Consider the following 15,184-nt stretch of genomic DNA (forward strand, 5'->3'; position numbering starts at 1 on the left):
TCCCTATCCAGAAGCGTCTTGTCTTTTGTCGCAACCAGAGTTTGATATTCTACCAACATTAGCGAGATCGCATTCTCTTATTTTAACTTACGGCCATACCAGTCTGAAAATGCCTGATCTTGTCAGATCTCGGCAGCCATCCAGACTCGGGCCTGGTTAGTATTTGTATGGGAGACCAACTAGGAACCTCAGGTGCTGTAAGCTTTTGTTTATTTCTTTTTTGCATTATGATGTCATAATCAGACCACTTTTTTCCCTATGGGAGACCAACTAGGAACCTCAGGTGCCGTAAGCTTTTGTTTATTTCTTTTTTGCATTATGATGTCATAATCAGACCACTTTTTTCCCTATCCAGAAGCGTCTTGTCTTTTGTCACAACCAGAGTTTGATATTCTTCCAACATTAGCGAGATCGCATTCTCTTAATTTTACTTACGGCCATACCAGTCTGAAAATGCCTGATCTCATCAGATCTCGGAAGCCATCCAGACTCGGGCCTGGTTAGTACTTGTATGGGAGACCAACTAGGAACCTCAGGTGCCGTAAGCTTTTGTTTATTTCTTTTTTGCATTATGATGTCATAATCAGACCACTTTTTTCCCTATCCAGAAGCGTCTTGTCTTTTGTCGCAACCCGAGTTTGATATTCTACCAACATTAGCAAGATCGCATTCTATTAATTTCCCTTACGGCCATACCAGTCTGAAAATGTCTGATCTCGTCAGATCTCGGAAGCCATCCAGTCTCGGGCCTGGTTAGTACTTGTATGGGAGACCAACTAGGAACCTCAGGTGCCGTAAGCTTTTGTTTATTTCTTTTTTGCATTATGATGTCATAATCAGACCACTTTGTTCCCTATCCAGAAGCGTCTTGTCTTTTGTCGCAACCAGAGTTTGATATTCTACCAACATTAGCGACATCGCATTCTCTTAATTTCACTTACAGCCATACCAGTCTGAAAATGCCTGATCTCGTCAGATCTCGGAATCCATCCAGACTCGGGCCTGGTTAGTACTTGTATGAGAGACCAACTAGGAACCTCAGGTGCCGTAAGCTTTTGTTTATTTCTTTTTTGCATTATGATGTCATAATCAGACCACTTTTTTCCCTATCCAGAAGCGTCTTGTCTTTTGTCGCAACCAGAGTTTGATATTCTACCAACATTAGGGAGATCGCATTCTCTTAATTTCAATTACTGCCATACCAGTCTGAAAATGCCTGATCTCATCAGATCTCGGAAGCCATCCAGACTCGGGCCTGGTTAGTACTTGTATGGGAGACCAACTAGGAACCTCAGGTGCCGTAAGCTTTTGTTTATTTCTTTTTTGCATTATGATGTCATAATCAGACCACTTTTTTCCCTATCCAGAAGCGTCTTGTCTTTTGTCGCAACCAGAGTTTGATATTCTACCAACATTAGCGAGATCGCATTCTCTTAATTTCACTTACGGCCATACCAGTCTTAAAATGCCTGATCTCGTCAGATCTCGGAAACCATCCAGACTCAGGCCTGGTTAGTACTTGTATGGGAGACCAACTAGGAACCTCAAGTGCCGTAAGCTTTTGTTTATTTCTTTTTTGCATTATGATGTCATAATCAGACCACTTTTTTCCCTATGGGAGACCAACTAGGAACCTCAGGTGCCGTAAGCTTTTGTTTATTTCTTTATTTGCATTATGATGTCATAATCAGACCACTTTTTTCCCTATCCAGAAGCGTCTTGTCTTTTGTCGCAACCAGAGTTTGATATTCTACCAACATTAGCGAGATCGCATTCTCTTAATTTCCCTTACGGCCATACCAGTCTGAAAATGCCTGATCTCGTCAGATCTCGGAAGCCATCCAGACTCGGGCCTGGTTAGTACTTGTATGGGAGACCACCTAGGAACCTCAGGTGCCGTAAACTTTTGTTTATTTCTTTTTTGCATTATGATGTCATAATCAGACCACTTTTTTCCCTATCCAGAAGCGTCTTGTCTTTTGTCGCAACCAGAGTTTGATATTCTACCAACATTAGCGAGATCGCATTCACTTAATTTCACTTACGGCCATACCAGTCTGAAAATGCCTGATCTCGTCAGATCTCGGAAGCCATCCAGACTCGGGCCTGGTTAGTACTTGTATGGGAGACCAACTAGGAACCTCAGGTGCCGTAAGCTTTTGTTTATTTCTTTTTTGCATTATGATGTCATAATCAGACCACTTTTTTCCCTATGGGAGACCAACTAGGAACCTCAGGTGCCGTAAGCTTTTGTTTATTTCTTTTTTGCATTATGATGTCATAATCAGACCACTTTTTTCCCTATCCAGAAGCGTCTTGTCTTTTGTCGCAACCAGAGTTTGATATTCTACCAACATTAGCGAGATCGCATTCTCTTAATTTCAATTACGGCCATACCAGTCTGAAAATGTCTGATCTCGTCAGATCTCGGAAGCCATCCAGTCTCGGGCCTGGTTAGTACTTGTATGGGAGACCAACTAGGAACCTCAGGTGCCGTAAGCTTTTGTTTATTTCTTTTTTGCATTATGATGTCATAATCAGACCACTTTTTTCCCTATCCAGAAGCGTCTTGTCTTTTGTCGCAACCAGAGTTTGATATTCTACCAACATTAGCGAGATCGCATTCTCTTAATTTCACTTACGGCCATACCAGTCTGAAAATGCCTGATCTCGTCAGATCTCGGAAGCCATCCAGACTCGGGCCTGGTTAGTACTTGTATGGGAGACCAACTAGGAACCTCAGGTGCCGTAAGCTTTTGTTTATTTCTTTTTTGCATTATGATGTCATAATCAGACCACTTTTTTCCCTATCCAGAAGCGTCTTGTCTTTTGTCGCAACCCGAGTTTGATATTCTACCAACATTAGCGAGATAGCATTCTATTAATTTCCCTTACGGCCATACCAGTCTGAAAATGTCTGATCTCGTCAGATCTCGGAAGCCATCCAGACTCGCGCCTGGTTAGTACTTGTATGGGAGACCAACTAGGAACCTCAGGTGCCGTAAGCTTTTGTTTATTTCTTTTTTGCATTATGATGTCATAATCAGACCACTTTTTTCCCTATCCAGAAGCGTCTTGTCTTTTGTCGCAACCAGAGTTTGATATTCTACCAACATTAGCGAGATCGCATTCTCTTAATTTCACTTACTGCCATACTAGTCTGAAAATGCCTGATCTCATCAGATCTCGGAAGCCATCCAGACTCGGGCCTGGTTAATACTTGTATGGGAGACCAACTAGGAACCTCAGGTGCCGTAAGCTTTTGTTTATTTCTTTTTTGCATTATGATGTCATAATCAGACCACTTTTTTCCCTATCCAGAAGCGTCTTGTCTTTTGTCGCAACCAGAGTTTGATATTCTACCAACATTAGCGAGATCGCATTCTCTTAATTTCACTTACGGCCATATCAGTCTGAAAATGCCTGATCTCGTCAGATCTCGGAAGCCATCCAGACTTGGGCCTGGTTAGTACTTGTATGGGAGACCAACTAGGAACCTCAGGTGCCGTAAGCTTTTGTTTATTTCTTTTTTGCATTATGATGTCATAATCAGACCACTTTTTTCCCTATGGGAGACCAACTAGGAACCTCAGGTGCCGTAAGCTTTTGTTTATTTCTTTATTTGCATTATGATGTCATAATCAGACCACTTTTTTCCCTATCCAGAAGCGTCTTGTCTTTTGTCGCAACCAGAGTTTGATATTCTACCAACATTAGCGTGATCGCATTCTCTTAATTTCACTTACGGCCATACCAGTCTGAAAATGCCTGATCTCGTCAGATCTCGGAAGCCATCCAGACTCGGGCCTGGTTAGTACTTGTATGGGAGACCAACTAGGAACCTCAGGTGCCGTAAGCTTTTGTTTATTTCTTTTTTGCATTATGATGTCATAATCAGACCACTTTTTTCCCTATCCAGAAGCGTCTTGTCTTTTGTCGCAACCAGAGTTTGATATTCTACCAACATTAGCGAGATCGCATTCTCTTAATTTCCCTTACGGCCATACCAGTCTGAAAATGCCTGATCTTGTCAGATCTCGGAAGCCATCCAGACTCGGGCCTGGTTAGTACTTGTATGGGAGACCACCTAGGAACCTCAGGTGCCGTAAGCTTTTGTTTATTTCTTTTTTGCATTATGATGTCATAATCAGACCACTTTTTTCCCTATGGGAGACCAACTAGGAACCTCAGGTGCCGTAAGCTTTTGTTTATTTCTTTTTTGCATTATGATGTCATAATCAGACCACTTTTTTCCCTATCCAGAAGCGTCTTGTCTTTTTTCGCAACCAGAGTTTGATATTCTACCAACATTAGCGAGATCGCATTCTCTTAATTTCACTTACGGCCATACCTGTCTGAAAATGCCTGATCTCATCAAATCTCGGAAGCCATCCAGACTCGGGCCTGGTTAGTACTTGTATGGGAGACCAACTAGGAACCTCAGGTGCCGTAAGCTTTTGTTTATTTCTTTTTTGCATTATGATGTCATAATCAGACCACTTTTTTCCCTATGGGAGACCAACTAGGAACCTCAGGTGCCGTAAGCTTTTGTTTATTTCTTTTTTGCATTATGATGTCATAATCAGACCACTTTTTTCCCTATCCAGAAGCGTCTTGTCTTTTGTCGCAACCAGAGTTTGATATTCTACCAACATTAGCGAGATCGCATTCTCTTAATTTCATTTACGGCCATACCAGTCTGAAAATGCCTGATCTCGTCAGATCTCGGAAACCATCCAGACTCGGGCCTGGTTAGTACTTGTATGGGAGACCAACTAGGAACCTCAGGTGCCGTAAGCTTTTGTTTATTTCTTTTTTGCATTATGATGTCATAATCAGACCACTTTTTTCCCTATCCAGAAGCGTCTTGTCTTTTGTCGCAACCAGAGTTTGATATTCTACCAACATTAGCGAGATCGCATTCTCTTATTTTAACTTACGGCCATACCAGTCTGAAAATGCCTGATCTCGTCAGATCTCGGCAGCCATCCAGACTCGGGCCTGGTTAGTATTTGTATGGGAGACCAACTAGGAACCTCAGGTGCTGTAAGCTTTTGTTTATTTCTTTTTTGCATTATGATGTCATAATCAGACCACTTTTTTCCCTATGGGAGACCAACTAGGAACCTCAGGTGCCGTAAGCTTTTGTTTATTTCTTTTTTGCATTATGATGTCATAATCAGACCACTTTTTTCCCTATCCAGAAGCGTCTTGTCTTTTGTCACAACCAGAGTTTGATATTCTTCCAACATTAGTGAGATCGCATTCTCTTAATTTTACTTACGGCCATACCAGTCTGAAAATGCCTGATCTCATCAGATCTCGGAAGCCATCCAGACTCGGGCCTGGTTAGTACTTGTATGGGAGACCAACTAGGAACCTCAGGTGCCGTAAGCTTTTGTTTATTTCTTTTTTGCATTATGATGTCATAATCAGACCACTTTTTTCCCTATCCAGAAGCGTCTTGTCTTTTGTCGCAACCCGAGTTTGATATTCTACCAACATTAGCGAGATCGCATTCTATTAATTTCCCTTACGGCCATACCAGTCTGAAAATGTCTGATCTCGTCAGATCTCGGAAGCCATCCAGTTTCGGGCCTGGTTAGTACTTGTATGGGAGACCAACTAGGAACCTCAGGTGCCGTAAGCTTTTGTTTATTTATTTTTTGCATTATGATGTCATAATCAGACCACTTTGTTCCCTATCCAGAAGCGTCTTGTCTTTTGTCGCAACCAGAGTTTGATATTCTACCAACATTAGCGACATCGCATTCTCTTAATTTCACTTACGGCCATACCAGTCTGAAAATGCCTGATCTCGTCAGATCTCGGAAGCCATCCAGACTCGGGCCTGGTTAGTACTTGTATGGGAGACCAACTAGGAACCTCAGGTGCCGTAAGCTTTTGTTTATTTCTTTTTTGCATTATGATGTCATAATCAGACCACTTTTTTCCCTATCCAGAAGCGTCTTGTCTTTTGTCGCAACCAGAGTTTGATATTCTACCAACATTAGTTAGATCGCATTCTCTTAATTTCAATTACTGCCATACCAGTCTGAAAATGCCTGATCTCATCAGATCTCCGAAGCCATCCAGACTCGGGCCTGGTTAGTACTTGTATGGGAGACCAACTAGGAACCTCAGGTGCCGTAAGCTTTTGTTTATTTCTTTTTTGCATTATGATGTCATAATCAGACCACTTTTTTCCCTATCCAGAAGCGTCTTGTCTTTTGTCGCAACCAGAGTTTGATATTCTACCAACATTAGCGAGATCGCATTCTCTTAATTTCACTTACGGCCATACCAGTCTGAAAATGCCTGATCTCGTCAGATCTCGGAAACCATCCAGACTCAGGCCTGGTTAGTACTTGTATGGGAGACCAACTAGGAACCTCAAGTGCCGTAAGCTTTTGTTTATTTCTTTTTTGCATTATGATGTCATAATCATACCACTTTTTTCCCTATGGGAGACCAACTAGGAACCTCAGGTGCCGTAAGCTTTTGTTTATTTCTTTATTTGCATTATGATGTCATAATCAGACCACTTTTTTCCCTATCCAGAAGCGTCTTGTCTTTTGTCGCAACCAGAGTTTGATATTCTACCAACATTAGCGAGATCGCATTCTCTTAATTTCACTTACGGCCATACCAGTCTGAAAATGCCTGATCTCGTCAGATCTCGGAAGCCATCCAGACTCGGGCCTGGTTAGTACTTGTATGGGAGACCACCTAGGAACCTCAGGTGCCGTAAACTTTTGTTTATTTCTTTTTTGCATTATGATGTCATAATCAGACCACTTTTTTCCCTATCCAGAAGCGTCTTGTCTTTTGTCGCAACCAGAGTTTGATATTCTACCAACATTAGCGAGATCGCATTCACTTAATTTCACTTACGGCCATACCAGTCTGAAAATGCCTGATCTCGTCAGATCTCGGAAGCCATCCAGACTTGGGCCTGGTTAATACTTGTATGGGAGACCAACTAGGAACCTCAGGTGCCGTAAGCTTTTGTTTATTTCTTTTTTGCATTATGATGTCATAATCAGACCACTTTTTTCCCTATGGGAGACCAACTAGGAACCTCAGGTGCCGTAAGCTTTTGTTTATTTCTTTTTTGCATTATGATGTCATAATCAGACCACTTTTTTCCCTATCCAGAAGCGTCTTGTCTTTTGTCGCAACCAGAGTTTGATATTCTACCAACATTAGCGAGATCGCATTCTCTTAATTTCAATTACGGCCATACCAGTCTGAAAATGTCTGATCTCGTCAGATCTCGGAAGCCATCCAGACTCGGGCCTGGTTAGTACTTGTATGGGAGACCAACTAGGAACCTCAGGTGCCGTAAGCTTTTGTTTATTTCTTTTTTGCATTATGATGTCATAATCAGACCACTTTTTTCCCTATCCAGAAGCGTCTTGTCTTTTGTCGCAACCAGAGTTTGATATTCTACCAACATTAGCGAGATCGCATTCTCTTAATTTCACTTACGGCCATACCAGTCTTAAAATGCCTGATCTCGTCAGATCTCGGAAACCATCCAGACTCAGGCCTGGTTAGTACTTGTATGGGAGACCAACTAGGAACCTCAAGTGCCGTAAGCTTTTGTTTATTTCTTTTTTGCATTATGATGTCATAATCAGACCACTTTTTTCCCTATGGGAGACCAACTAGGAACCTCAGGTGCCGTAAGCTTTTGTTTATTTCTTTATTTGCATTATGATGTCATAATCAGACCACTTTTTTCCCTATCCAGAAGCGTCTTGTCTTTTGTCGCAACCCGAGTTTGATATTCTACCAACATTAGCGAGATAGCATTCTATTAATTTCCCTTACGGCCATACCAGTCTGAAAATGTCTGATCTCGTCAGATCTCGGAAGCCATCCAGTCTCGGGCCTGGTTAGTACTTGTATGGGAGACCAACTAGGAACCTCAGGTGCCGTAAGCTTTTGTTTATTTCTTTTTTGCATTATGATGTCATAATCAGACCACTTTTTTCCCTATCCAGAAGCGTCTTGTCTTTTGTCGCAACCCGAGTTTGATATTCTACCAACATTAGCGAGATAGCATTCTATTAATTTCCCTTACGGCCATACCAGTCTGAAAATGTCTGATCTCGTCAGATCTCGGAAGCCATCCAGTCTCGGGCCTGGTTAGTACTTGTATGGGAGACCAACTAGGAACCTCAGGTGCCGTAAGCTTTTGTTTATTTCTTTTTTGCATTATGATGTCATAATCAGACCACTTTTTTCCCTATCCAGAAGCGTCTTGTCTTTTGTCGCAACCAGAGTTTTATATTCTACCAACATTAGCGAGATCACATTCTCTTAATTTCACTTACGGCCATACCAGTCTGAAAATGCCTGATCTCGTCAGATCTCGGAAGCCATCCAGACTCGCGCCTGGTTAGTACTTGTATGGGAGACCAACTAGGAACCTCAGGTGCCGTAAGCTTTTGTTTATTTCTTTTTTGCATTATGATGTCATAATCAGACCACTTTTTTCCCTATCCAGAAGCGTCTTGTCTTTTGTCGCAACCAGAGTTTGATATTCTACCAACATTAGCGAGATCGCATTCTCTTAATTTCACTTACTGCCATACTAGTCTGAAAATGCCTGATCTCATCAGATCTCGGAAGCCATCCAGACTCGGGCCTGGTTAATACTTGTATGGGAGACCAACTAGGAACCTCAGGTGCCGTAAGCTTTTGTTTATTTCTTTTTTGCATTATGATGTCATAATCAGACCACTTTTTTCCCTATCCAGAAGCGTCTTGTCTTTTGTCGCAACCAGAGTTTGATATTCTACCAACATTAGCGAGATCGCATTCTCTTAATTTCACTTACGGCCATATCAGTCTGAAAATGCCTGATCTCGTCAGATCTCGGAAGCCATCCAGACTTGGGCCTGGTTAGTACTTGTATGGGAGACCAACTAGGAACCTCAGGTGCCGTAAGCTTTTGTTTATTTCTTTTTTGCATTATGATGTCATAATCAGACCACTTTTTTCCCTATGGGAGACCAACTAGGAACCTCAGGTGCCGTAAGCTTTTGTTTATTTCTTTATTTGCATTATGATGTCATAATCAGACCACTTTTTTCCCTATCCAGAAGCGTCTTGTCTTTTGTCGCAACCAGAGTTTGATATTCTACCAACATTAGCGAGATCGCATTCTCTTAATTTCACTTACGGCCATACCAGTCTGAAAATGCCTGATCTCGTCAGATCTCGGAAGCCATCCAGACTCGGGCCTGGTTAGTACTTGTATGGGAGACCAACTAGGAACCTCAGGTGCCGTAAGCTTTTGTTTATTTCTTTTTTGCATTATGATGTCATAATCAGACCACTTTTTTCCCTATCCAGAAGCGTCTTGTCTTTTGTCGCAACCAGAGTTTGATATTCTACCAACATTAGCGAGATCGCATTCTCTTAATTTCCCTTACGGCCATACCAGTCTGAAAATGCCTGATCTTGTCAGATCTCGGAAGCCATCCAGACTCGGGCCTGGTTAGTACTTGTATGGGAGACCAACTAGGAACCTCAGGTGCCGTAAGCTTTTGTTTATTTCTTTTTTGTATTATGATGTCATAATCAGACCACTTTTTTCCCTATCCAGAAGCGTCTTGTCTTTTGTCGCAACCAGAGTTTGATATTCTACCAACATTAGCGACATCGCATTCTCTTAATTTCACTTACAGCCATACCAGTCTGAAAATGCCTGATCTCGTCAGATCTCGGAAGGCATCCAGACTCGGGCCTGGTTAGTACTTGTATGAGAGACCAACTAGGAACCTCAGGTGCCGTAAGCTTTTGTTTATTTCTTTTTTGCATTATGATGTCATAATCAGACCACTTTTTTCCCTATCCAGAAGCGTCTTGTCTTTTGTCGCAACCAGAGTTTGATATTCTACCAACATTAGGGAGATCGCATTCTCTTAATTTCAATTACTGCCATACCAGTCTGAAAATGCCTGATCTCATCAGATCTCGGAAGCCATCCAGACTCGGGCCTGGTTAGTACTTGTATGGGAGACCAACTAGGAACCTCAGGTGCCGTAAGCTTTTGTTTATTTCTTTTTTGCATTATGATGTCATAATCAGACCACTTTTTTCCCTATCCAGAAGCGTCTTGTCTTTTGTCGCAACCAGAGTTTGATATTCTACCAACATTAGCGAGATCGCATTCTCTTAATTTCACTTACGGCCATACCAGTCTTAAAATGCCTGATCTCGTCAGATCTCGGAAACCATCCAGACTCAGGCCTGGTTAGTACTTGTATGGGAGACCAACTAGGAACCTCAAGTGCCGTAAGCTTTTGTTTATTTCTTTTTTGCATTATGATGTCATAATCAGACCACTTTTTTCCCTATGGGAGACCAACTAGGAACCTCAGGTGCCGTAAGCTTTTGTTTATTTCTTTATTTGCATTATGATGTCATAATCAGACCACTTTTTTCCCTATCCAGAAGCGTCTTGTCTTTTGTCGCAACCAGAGTTTGATATTCTACCAACATTAGCGAGATCGCATTCTCTTAATTTCCCTTACGGCCATACCAGTCTGAAAATGCCTGATCTCGTCAGATCTCGGAAGCCATCCAGACTCGGGCCTGGTTAGTACTTGTATGGGAGACCACCTAGGAACCTCAGGTGCCGTAAACTTTTGTTTATTTCTTTTTTGCATTATGATGTCATAATCAGACCACTTTTTTCCCTATCCAGAAGCGTCTTGTCTTTTGTCGCAACCAGAGTTTGATATTCTACCAACATTAGCGAGATCGCATTCACTTAATTTCACTTACGGCCATACCAGTCTGAAAATGCCTGATCTCGTCAGATCTCGGAAGCCATCCAGACTCGGGCCTGGTTAGTACTTGTATGGGAGACCAACTAGGAACCTCAGGTGCCGTAAGCTTTTGTTTATTTCTTTTTTGCATTATGATGTCATAATCAGACCACTTTTTTCCCTATGGGAGACCAACTAGGAACCTCAGGTGCCGTAAGCTTTTGTTTATTTCTTTTTTGCATTATGATGTCATAATCAGACCACTTTTTTCCCTATCCAGAAGCGTCTTGTCTTTTGTCGCAACCAGAGTTTGATATTCTACCAACATTAGCGAGATCGCATTCTCTTAATTTCAATTACGGCCATACCAGTCTGAAAATGTCTGATCTCGTCAGATCTCGGAAGCCATCCAGTCTCGGGCCTGGTTAGTACTTGTATGGGAGACCAACTAGGAACCTCAGGTGCCGTAAGCTTTTGTTTATTTCTTTTTTGCATTATGATGTCATAATCAGACCACTTTTTTCCCTATCCAGAAGCGTCTTGTCTTTTGTCGCAACCAGAGTTTGATATTCTACCAACATTAGCGAGATCGCATTCTCTTAATTTCACTTACGGCCATACCAGTCTGAAAATGCCTGATCTCGTCAGATCTCGGAAGCCATCCAGACTTGGGCCTGGTTAGTACTTGTATGGGAGACCAACTAGGAACCTCAGGTGCCGTAAGCTTTTGTTTATTTCTTTTTTGCATTATGATGTCATAATCAGACCACTTTTTTCCCTATCCAGAAGCGTCTTGTCTTTTGTCGCAACCCGAGTTTGATATTCTACCAACATTAGCGAGATAGCATTCTATTAATTTCCCTTACGGCCATACCAGTCTGAAAATGTCTGATCTCGTCAGATCTCGGAAGCCATCCAGTCTCGGGCCTGGTTAGTACTTGTATGGGAGACCAACTAGGAACCTCAGGTGCCGTAAGCTTTTGTTTATTTCTTTTTTGCATTATGATGTCATAATCAGACCACTTTTTTCCCTATCCAGAAGCGTCTTGTCTTTTGTCGCAACCAGAGTTTTATATTCTACCAACATTAGCGAGATCACATTCTCTTAATTTCACTTACGGCCATACCAGTCTGAAAATGCCTGATCTCGTCAGATCTCGGAAGCCATCCAGACTCGCGCCTGGTTAGTACTTGTATGGGAGACCAACTAGGAACCTCAGGTGCCGTAAGCTTTTGTTTATTTCTTTTTTGCATTATGATGTCATAATCAGACCACTTTTTTCCCTATCCAGAAGCGTCTTGTCTTTTGTCGCAACCAGAGTTTGATATTCTACCAACATTAGCGAGATCGCATTCTCTTAATTTCACTTACTGCCATACTAGTCTGAAAATGCCTGATCTCATCAGATCTCGGAAGCCATCCAGACTCGGGCCTGGTTAATACTTGTATGGGAGACCAACTAGGAACCTCAGGTGCCGTAAGCTTTTGTTTATTTCTTTTTTGCATTATGATGTCATAATCAGACCACTTTTTTCCCTATCCAGAAGCGTCTTGTCTTTTGTCGCAACCAGAGTTTGATATTCTACCAACATTAGCGAGATCGCATTCTCTTAATTTCACTTACGGCCATATCAGTTTGAAAATGCCTGATCTCGTCAGATCTCGGAAGCCATCCAGACTTGGGCCTGGTTAGTACTTGTATGGGAGACCACCTAGGAACCTCAGGTGCCGTAAGCTTTTGTTTATTTCTTTTTTGCATTATGATGTCATAATCAGACCACTTTTTTCCCTATGGGAGACCAACTAGGAACCTCAGGTGCCGTAAGCTTTTGTTTATTTCTTTTTTGCATTATGATGTCATAATCAGACCACTTTTTTCCCTATCCAGAAGCGTCTTGTCTTTTTTCGCAACCAGAGTTTGATATTCTACCAACATTAGCGAGATCGCATTCTCTTAATTTCACTTACGGCCATACCTGTCTGAAAATGCCTGATCTCATCAAATCTCGGAAGCCATCCAGACTCGGGCCTGGTTAGTACTTGTATGGGAGACCAACTAGGAACCTCAGGTGCCGTAAGCTTTTGTTTATTTCTTTTTTGCATTATGATGTCATAATCAGACCATTTTTTTCCCTATCCAGAAGCGTCTTGTCTTTTGTCGCAACCAGAGTTTGATATTCTACCAACATTAGCGAGATCGCATTCTCTTAATTTCACTTACGGCCATACCAGTCTGAAAATGCCTGATGTCGTCAGATCTCGGAAGCCATCCAGACTCGGGCCTGGTTAGTACTTGTATGGGAGACCAACTAGGAACCTCAGGTGCCGTAAGCTTTTGTTTATTTCTTTTTTGCATTATGATGTCATAATCAGACCACTTTTTTCCCTATGGGAGACCAACTAGGAACCTCAGGTGCCGTAAGCTTTTGTTTATTTCTTTTTTGCATTATGATGTCATAATCAGACCACTTTTTTCCCTATCCAGAAGCGTCTTGTCTTTTGTCGCAACCAGAGTTTGATATTCTACCAACATTAGCGAGATCGCATTCTCTTAATTTCATTTACGGCCATACCAGTCTGAAAATGCCTGATCTCGTCAGATCTCGGAAACCATCCAGACTCGGGCCTGGTTAGTACTTGTATGGGAGACCAACTAGGAACCTCAGGTGCCGTAAGCTTTTGTTTATTTCTTTTTTGCATTATGATGTCATAATCAGACCACTTTTTTCCCTATCCAGAAGCGTCTTGTCTTTTGTCGCAACCAGAGTTTGATATTCTACCAACATTAGCGAGATCGCATTCTTTTATTTTAACTTACGGCCATACCAGTCTGAAAATGCCTGATCTCGTCAGATCTCGGCAGCCATCCAGACTCGGGCCTGGTTAGTATTTGTATGGGAGACCAACTAGGAACCTCAGGTGCTGTAAGCTTTTGTTTATTTATTTTTTGCATTATGATGTCATAATCAGACCACTTTTTTCCCTATGGGAGACCAACTAGGAACCTCAGGTGCCGTAAGCTTTTGTTTATTTCTTTTTTGCATTATGATGTCATAATCAGACCACTTTTTTCCCTATCCAGAAGCGTCTTGTCTTTTGTCACAACCAGAGTTTGATATTCTTCCAACATTAGTGAGATCGCATTCTCTTAATTTTACTTACGGCCATACCAGTCTGAAAATGCCTGATCTCATCAGATCTCGGAAGCCATCCAGACTCGGGCCTGGTTAGTACTTGTATGGGAGACCAACTAGGAACCTCAGGTGCCGTAAGCTTTTGTTTATTTCTTTTTTGCATTATGATGTCATAATCAGACCACTTTTTTCCCTATCCAGAAGCGTCTTGTCTTTTGTCGCAACCCGAGTTTGATATTCTACCAACATTAGCGAGATCGCATTCTATTAATTTCCCTTACGGCCATACCAGTCTGAAAATGTCTGATCTCGTCAGATCTCGGAAGCCATCCAGTTTCGGGCCTGGTTAGTACTTGTATGGGAGACCAACTAGGAACCTCAGGTGCCGTAAGCTTTTGTTTATTTATTTTTTGCATTATGATGTCATAATCAGACCACTTTGTTCCCTATCCAGAAGCGTCTTGTCTTTTGTCGCAACCAGAGTTTGATATTCTACCAACATTAGCGACATCGCATTCTCTTATTTTCACTTACGGCCATACCAGTCTGAAAATGCCTGATCTCGTCAGATCTCGGAAGCCATCCAGACTCGGGCCTGGTTAGTACTTGTATGGGAGACCAACTAGGAACCTCAGGTGCCGTAAGCTTTTGTTTATTTCTTTTTTGCATTATGATGTCATAATCAGACCACTTTTTTCCCTATCCAGAAGCGTCTTGTCTTTTGTCGCAACCAGAGTTTGATATTCTACCAACATTAGGGAGATCGCATTCTCTTAATTTCAATTACTGCCATACCAGTCTGAAAATGCCTGATCTCATCAGATCTCCGAAGCCATCCAGACTCGGGCCTGGTTAGTACTTGTATGGGAGACCAACTAGGAACCTCAGGTGCCGTAAGCTTTTGTTTATTTCTTTTTTGCATTATGATGTCATAATCAGACCACTTTTTTCCCTATCCAGAAGCGTCTTGTCTTTTGTCGCAACCAGAGTTTGATATTCTACCAACATTAGCGAGATCGCATTCTCTTAATTTCACTTACGGCCATACCAGTCTGAAAATGCCTGATCTCGTCAGATCTCGGAAACCATCCAGACTCAGGCCTGGTTAGTACTTGTATGGGAGACCAACTAGGAACCTCAAGTGCCGTAAGCTTTTGTTTATTTCTTTTTTGCATTATGATGTCATAATCAGACCACTTTTTTCCCTATGGGAGACCAACTAGGAACCTCAGGTGCCGTAAGCTTTTGTTTATTTCTTTATT

At 41.9% G+C, this 15,184-nt stretch overlaps 54 pseudogenes; all 54 read left to right on the top strand.

Moving 5' to 3' along the window:
* The first annotated feature begins 85 nt into the window (after positions 1–85).
* On the top strand, positions 86–204 carry LOC134588238 (5S ribosomal RNA; annotated as a pseudogene).
* Positions 205–429: 225 nt separating this feature from the next.
* LOC134595598 (5S ribosomal RNA) lies at positions 430–548 on the top strand (annotated as a pseudogene).
* Positions 549–682: 134 nt separating this feature from the next.
* Positions 683–801, top strand: LOC134597733 (5S ribosomal RNA; annotated as a pseudogene).
* A 134-nt stretch (positions 802–935) lies between these two features.
* LOC134588768 (5S ribosomal RNA) lies at positions 936–1,054 on the top strand (annotated as a pseudogene).
* Positions 1,055–1,188: 134 nt separating this feature from the next.
* Positions 1,189–1,307, top strand: LOC134598040 (5S ribosomal RNA; annotated as a pseudogene).
* Positions 1,308–1,441: 134 nt separating this feature from the next.
* Positions 1,442–1,560, top strand: LOC134588519 (5S ribosomal RNA; annotated as a pseudogene).
* A 226-nt stretch (positions 1,561–1,786) lies between these two features.
* LOC134595090 (5S ribosomal RNA) lies at positions 1,787–1,905 on the top strand (annotated as a pseudogene).
* A 134-nt stretch (positions 1,906–2,039) lies between these two features.
* On the top strand, positions 2,040–2,158 carry LOC134589545 (5S ribosomal RNA; annotated as a pseudogene).
* Positions 2,159–2,383: 225 nt separating this feature from the next.
* LOC134587804 (5S ribosomal RNA) lies at positions 2,384–2,502 on the top strand (annotated as a pseudogene).
* Positions 2,503–2,636: 134 nt separating this feature from the next.
* LOC134589546 (5S ribosomal RNA) lies at positions 2,637–2,755 on the top strand (annotated as a pseudogene).
* A 134-nt stretch (positions 2,756–2,889) lies between these two features.
* On the top strand, positions 2,890–3,008 carry LOC134588544 (5S ribosomal RNA; annotated as a pseudogene).
* A 134-nt stretch (positions 3,009–3,142) lies between these two features.
* On the top strand, positions 3,143–3,261 carry LOC134588523 (5S ribosomal RNA; annotated as a pseudogene).
* Positions 3,262–3,395: 134 nt separating this feature from the next.
* Positions 3,396–3,514, top strand: LOC134595083 (5S ribosomal RNA; annotated as a pseudogene).
* A 226-nt stretch (positions 3,515–3,740) lies between these two features.
* On the top strand, positions 3,741–3,859 carry LOC134589548 (5S ribosomal RNA; annotated as a pseudogene).
* A 134-nt stretch (positions 3,860–3,993) lies between these two features.
* LOC134595500 (5S ribosomal RNA) lies at positions 3,994–4,112 on the top strand (annotated as a pseudogene).
* A 225-nt stretch (positions 4,113–4,337) lies between these two features.
* LOC134596887 (5S ribosomal RNA) lies at positions 4,338–4,456 on the top strand (annotated as a pseudogene).
* Positions 4,457–4,681: 225 nt separating this feature from the next.
* Positions 4,682–4,800, top strand: LOC134594667 (5S ribosomal RNA; annotated as a pseudogene).
* A 134-nt stretch (positions 4,801–4,934) lies between these two features.
* LOC134597335 (5S ribosomal RNA) lies at positions 4,935–5,053 on the top strand (annotated as a pseudogene).
* Positions 5,054–5,278: 225 nt separating this feature from the next.
* On the top strand, positions 5,279–5,397 carry LOC134595610 (5S ribosomal RNA; annotated as a pseudogene).
* A 134-nt stretch (positions 5,398–5,531) lies between these two features.
* Positions 5,532–5,650, top strand: LOC134588133 (5S ribosomal RNA; annotated as a pseudogene).
* A 134-nt stretch (positions 5,651–5,784) lies between these two features.
* Positions 5,785–5,903, top strand: LOC134589549 (5S ribosomal RNA; annotated as a pseudogene).
* Positions 5,904–6,037: 134 nt separating this feature from the next.
* LOC134588089 (5S ribosomal RNA) lies at positions 6,038–6,156 on the top strand (annotated as a pseudogene).
* A 134-nt stretch (positions 6,157–6,290) lies between these two features.
* Positions 6,291–6,409, top strand: LOC134587867 (5S ribosomal RNA; annotated as a pseudogene).
* Positions 6,410–6,635: 226 nt separating this feature from the next.
* LOC134594421 (5S ribosomal RNA) lies at positions 6,636–6,754 on the top strand (annotated as a pseudogene).
* A 134-nt stretch (positions 6,755–6,888) lies between these two features.
* On the top strand, positions 6,889–7,007 carry LOC134595612 (5S ribosomal RNA; annotated as a pseudogene).
* A 225-nt stretch (positions 7,008–7,232) lies between these two features.
* Positions 7,233–7,351, top strand: LOC134597667 (5S ribosomal RNA; annotated as a pseudogene).
* A 134-nt stretch (positions 7,352–7,485) lies between these two features.
* On the top strand, positions 7,486–7,604 carry LOC134588520 (5S ribosomal RNA; annotated as a pseudogene).
* A 226-nt stretch (positions 7,605–7,830) lies between these two features.
* Positions 7,831–7,949, top strand: LOC134597734 (5S ribosomal RNA; annotated as a pseudogene).
* Positions 7,950–8,083: 134 nt separating this feature from the next.
* LOC134597735 (5S ribosomal RNA) lies at positions 8,084–8,202 on the top strand (annotated as a pseudogene).
* Positions 8,203–8,336: 134 nt separating this feature from the next.
* On the top strand, positions 8,337–8,455 carry LOC134597611 (5S ribosomal RNA; annotated as a pseudogene).
* Positions 8,456–8,589: 134 nt separating this feature from the next.
* On the top strand, positions 8,590–8,708 carry LOC134588524 (5S ribosomal RNA; annotated as a pseudogene).
* A 134-nt stretch (positions 8,709–8,842) lies between these two features.
* Positions 8,843–8,961, top strand: LOC134595084 (5S ribosomal RNA; annotated as a pseudogene).
* Positions 8,962–9,187: 226 nt separating this feature from the next.
* Positions 9,188–9,306, top strand: LOC134589550 (5S ribosomal RNA; annotated as a pseudogene).
* Positions 9,307–9,440: 134 nt separating this feature from the next.
* LOC134597087 (5S ribosomal RNA) lies at positions 9,441–9,559 on the top strand (annotated as a pseudogene).
* Positions 9,560–9,693: 134 nt separating this feature from the next.
* LOC134588722 (5S ribosomal RNA) lies at positions 9,694–9,812 on the top strand (annotated as a pseudogene).
* A 134-nt stretch (positions 9,813–9,946) lies between these two features.
* Positions 9,947–10,065, top strand: LOC134598041 (5S ribosomal RNA; annotated as a pseudogene).
* Positions 10,066–10,199: 134 nt separating this feature from the next.
* Positions 10,200–10,318, top strand: LOC134588521 (5S ribosomal RNA; annotated as a pseudogene).
* A 226-nt stretch (positions 10,319–10,544) lies between these two features.
* Positions 10,545–10,663, top strand: LOC134595092 (5S ribosomal RNA; annotated as a pseudogene).
* A 134-nt stretch (positions 10,664–10,797) lies between these two features.
* LOC134589551 (5S ribosomal RNA) lies at positions 10,798–10,916 on the top strand (annotated as a pseudogene).
* A 225-nt stretch (positions 10,917–11,141) lies between these two features.
* Positions 11,142–11,260, top strand: LOC134587805 (5S ribosomal RNA; annotated as a pseudogene).
* Positions 11,261–11,394: 134 nt separating this feature from the next.
* On the top strand, positions 11,395–11,513 carry LOC134597072 (5S ribosomal RNA; annotated as a pseudogene).
* A 134-nt stretch (positions 11,514–11,647) lies between these two features.
* LOC134597736 (5S ribosomal RNA) lies at positions 11,648–11,766 on the top strand (annotated as a pseudogene).
* A 134-nt stretch (positions 11,767–11,900) lies between these two features.
* On the top strand, positions 11,901–12,019 carry LOC134597612 (5S ribosomal RNA; annotated as a pseudogene).
* A 134-nt stretch (positions 12,020–12,153) lies between these two features.
* On the top strand, positions 12,154–12,272 carry LOC134588525 (5S ribosomal RNA; annotated as a pseudogene).
* Positions 12,273–12,406: 134 nt separating this feature from the next.
* Positions 12,407–12,525, top strand: LOC134594660 (5S ribosomal RNA; annotated as a pseudogene).
* Positions 12,526–12,750: 225 nt separating this feature from the next.
* Positions 12,751–12,869, top strand: LOC134596888 (5S ribosomal RNA; annotated as a pseudogene).
* A 134-nt stretch (positions 12,870–13,003) lies between these two features.
* On the top strand, positions 13,004–13,122 carry LOC134598132 (5S ribosomal RNA; annotated as a pseudogene).
* Positions 13,123–13,347: 225 nt separating this feature from the next.
* Positions 13,348–13,466, top strand: LOC134594668 (5S ribosomal RNA; annotated as a pseudogene).
* A 134-nt stretch (positions 13,467–13,600) lies between these two features.
* On the top strand, positions 13,601–13,719 carry LOC134597336 (5S ribosomal RNA; annotated as a pseudogene).
* Positions 13,720–13,944: 225 nt separating this feature from the next.
* On the top strand, positions 13,945–14,063 carry LOC134595622 (5S ribosomal RNA; annotated as a pseudogene).
* A 134-nt stretch (positions 14,064–14,197) lies between these two features.
* LOC134588134 (5S ribosomal RNA) lies at positions 14,198–14,316 on the top strand (annotated as a pseudogene).
* A 134-nt stretch (positions 14,317–14,450) lies between these two features.
* Positions 14,451–14,569, top strand: LOC134589552 (5S ribosomal RNA; annotated as a pseudogene).
* A 134-nt stretch (positions 14,570–14,703) lies between these two features.
* On the top strand, positions 14,704–14,822 carry LOC134588091 (5S ribosomal RNA; annotated as a pseudogene).
* Positions 14,823–14,956: 134 nt separating this feature from the next.
* LOC134587869 (5S ribosomal RNA) lies at positions 14,957–15,075 on the top strand (annotated as a pseudogene).
* The last annotated feature ends 109 nt before the right edge of the window (positions 15,076–15,184 follow it).

The sequence above is a fragment of the Pelobates fuscus genome, chromosome 2 (genome assembly GCF_036172605.1).
Source record: "Pelobates fuscus isolate aPelFus1 chromosome 2, aPelFus1.pri, whole genome shotgun sequence".
Taxonomy (NCBI): Eukaryota; Metazoa; Chordata; class Amphibia; order Anura; family Pelobatidae; genus Pelobates; species Pelobates fuscus.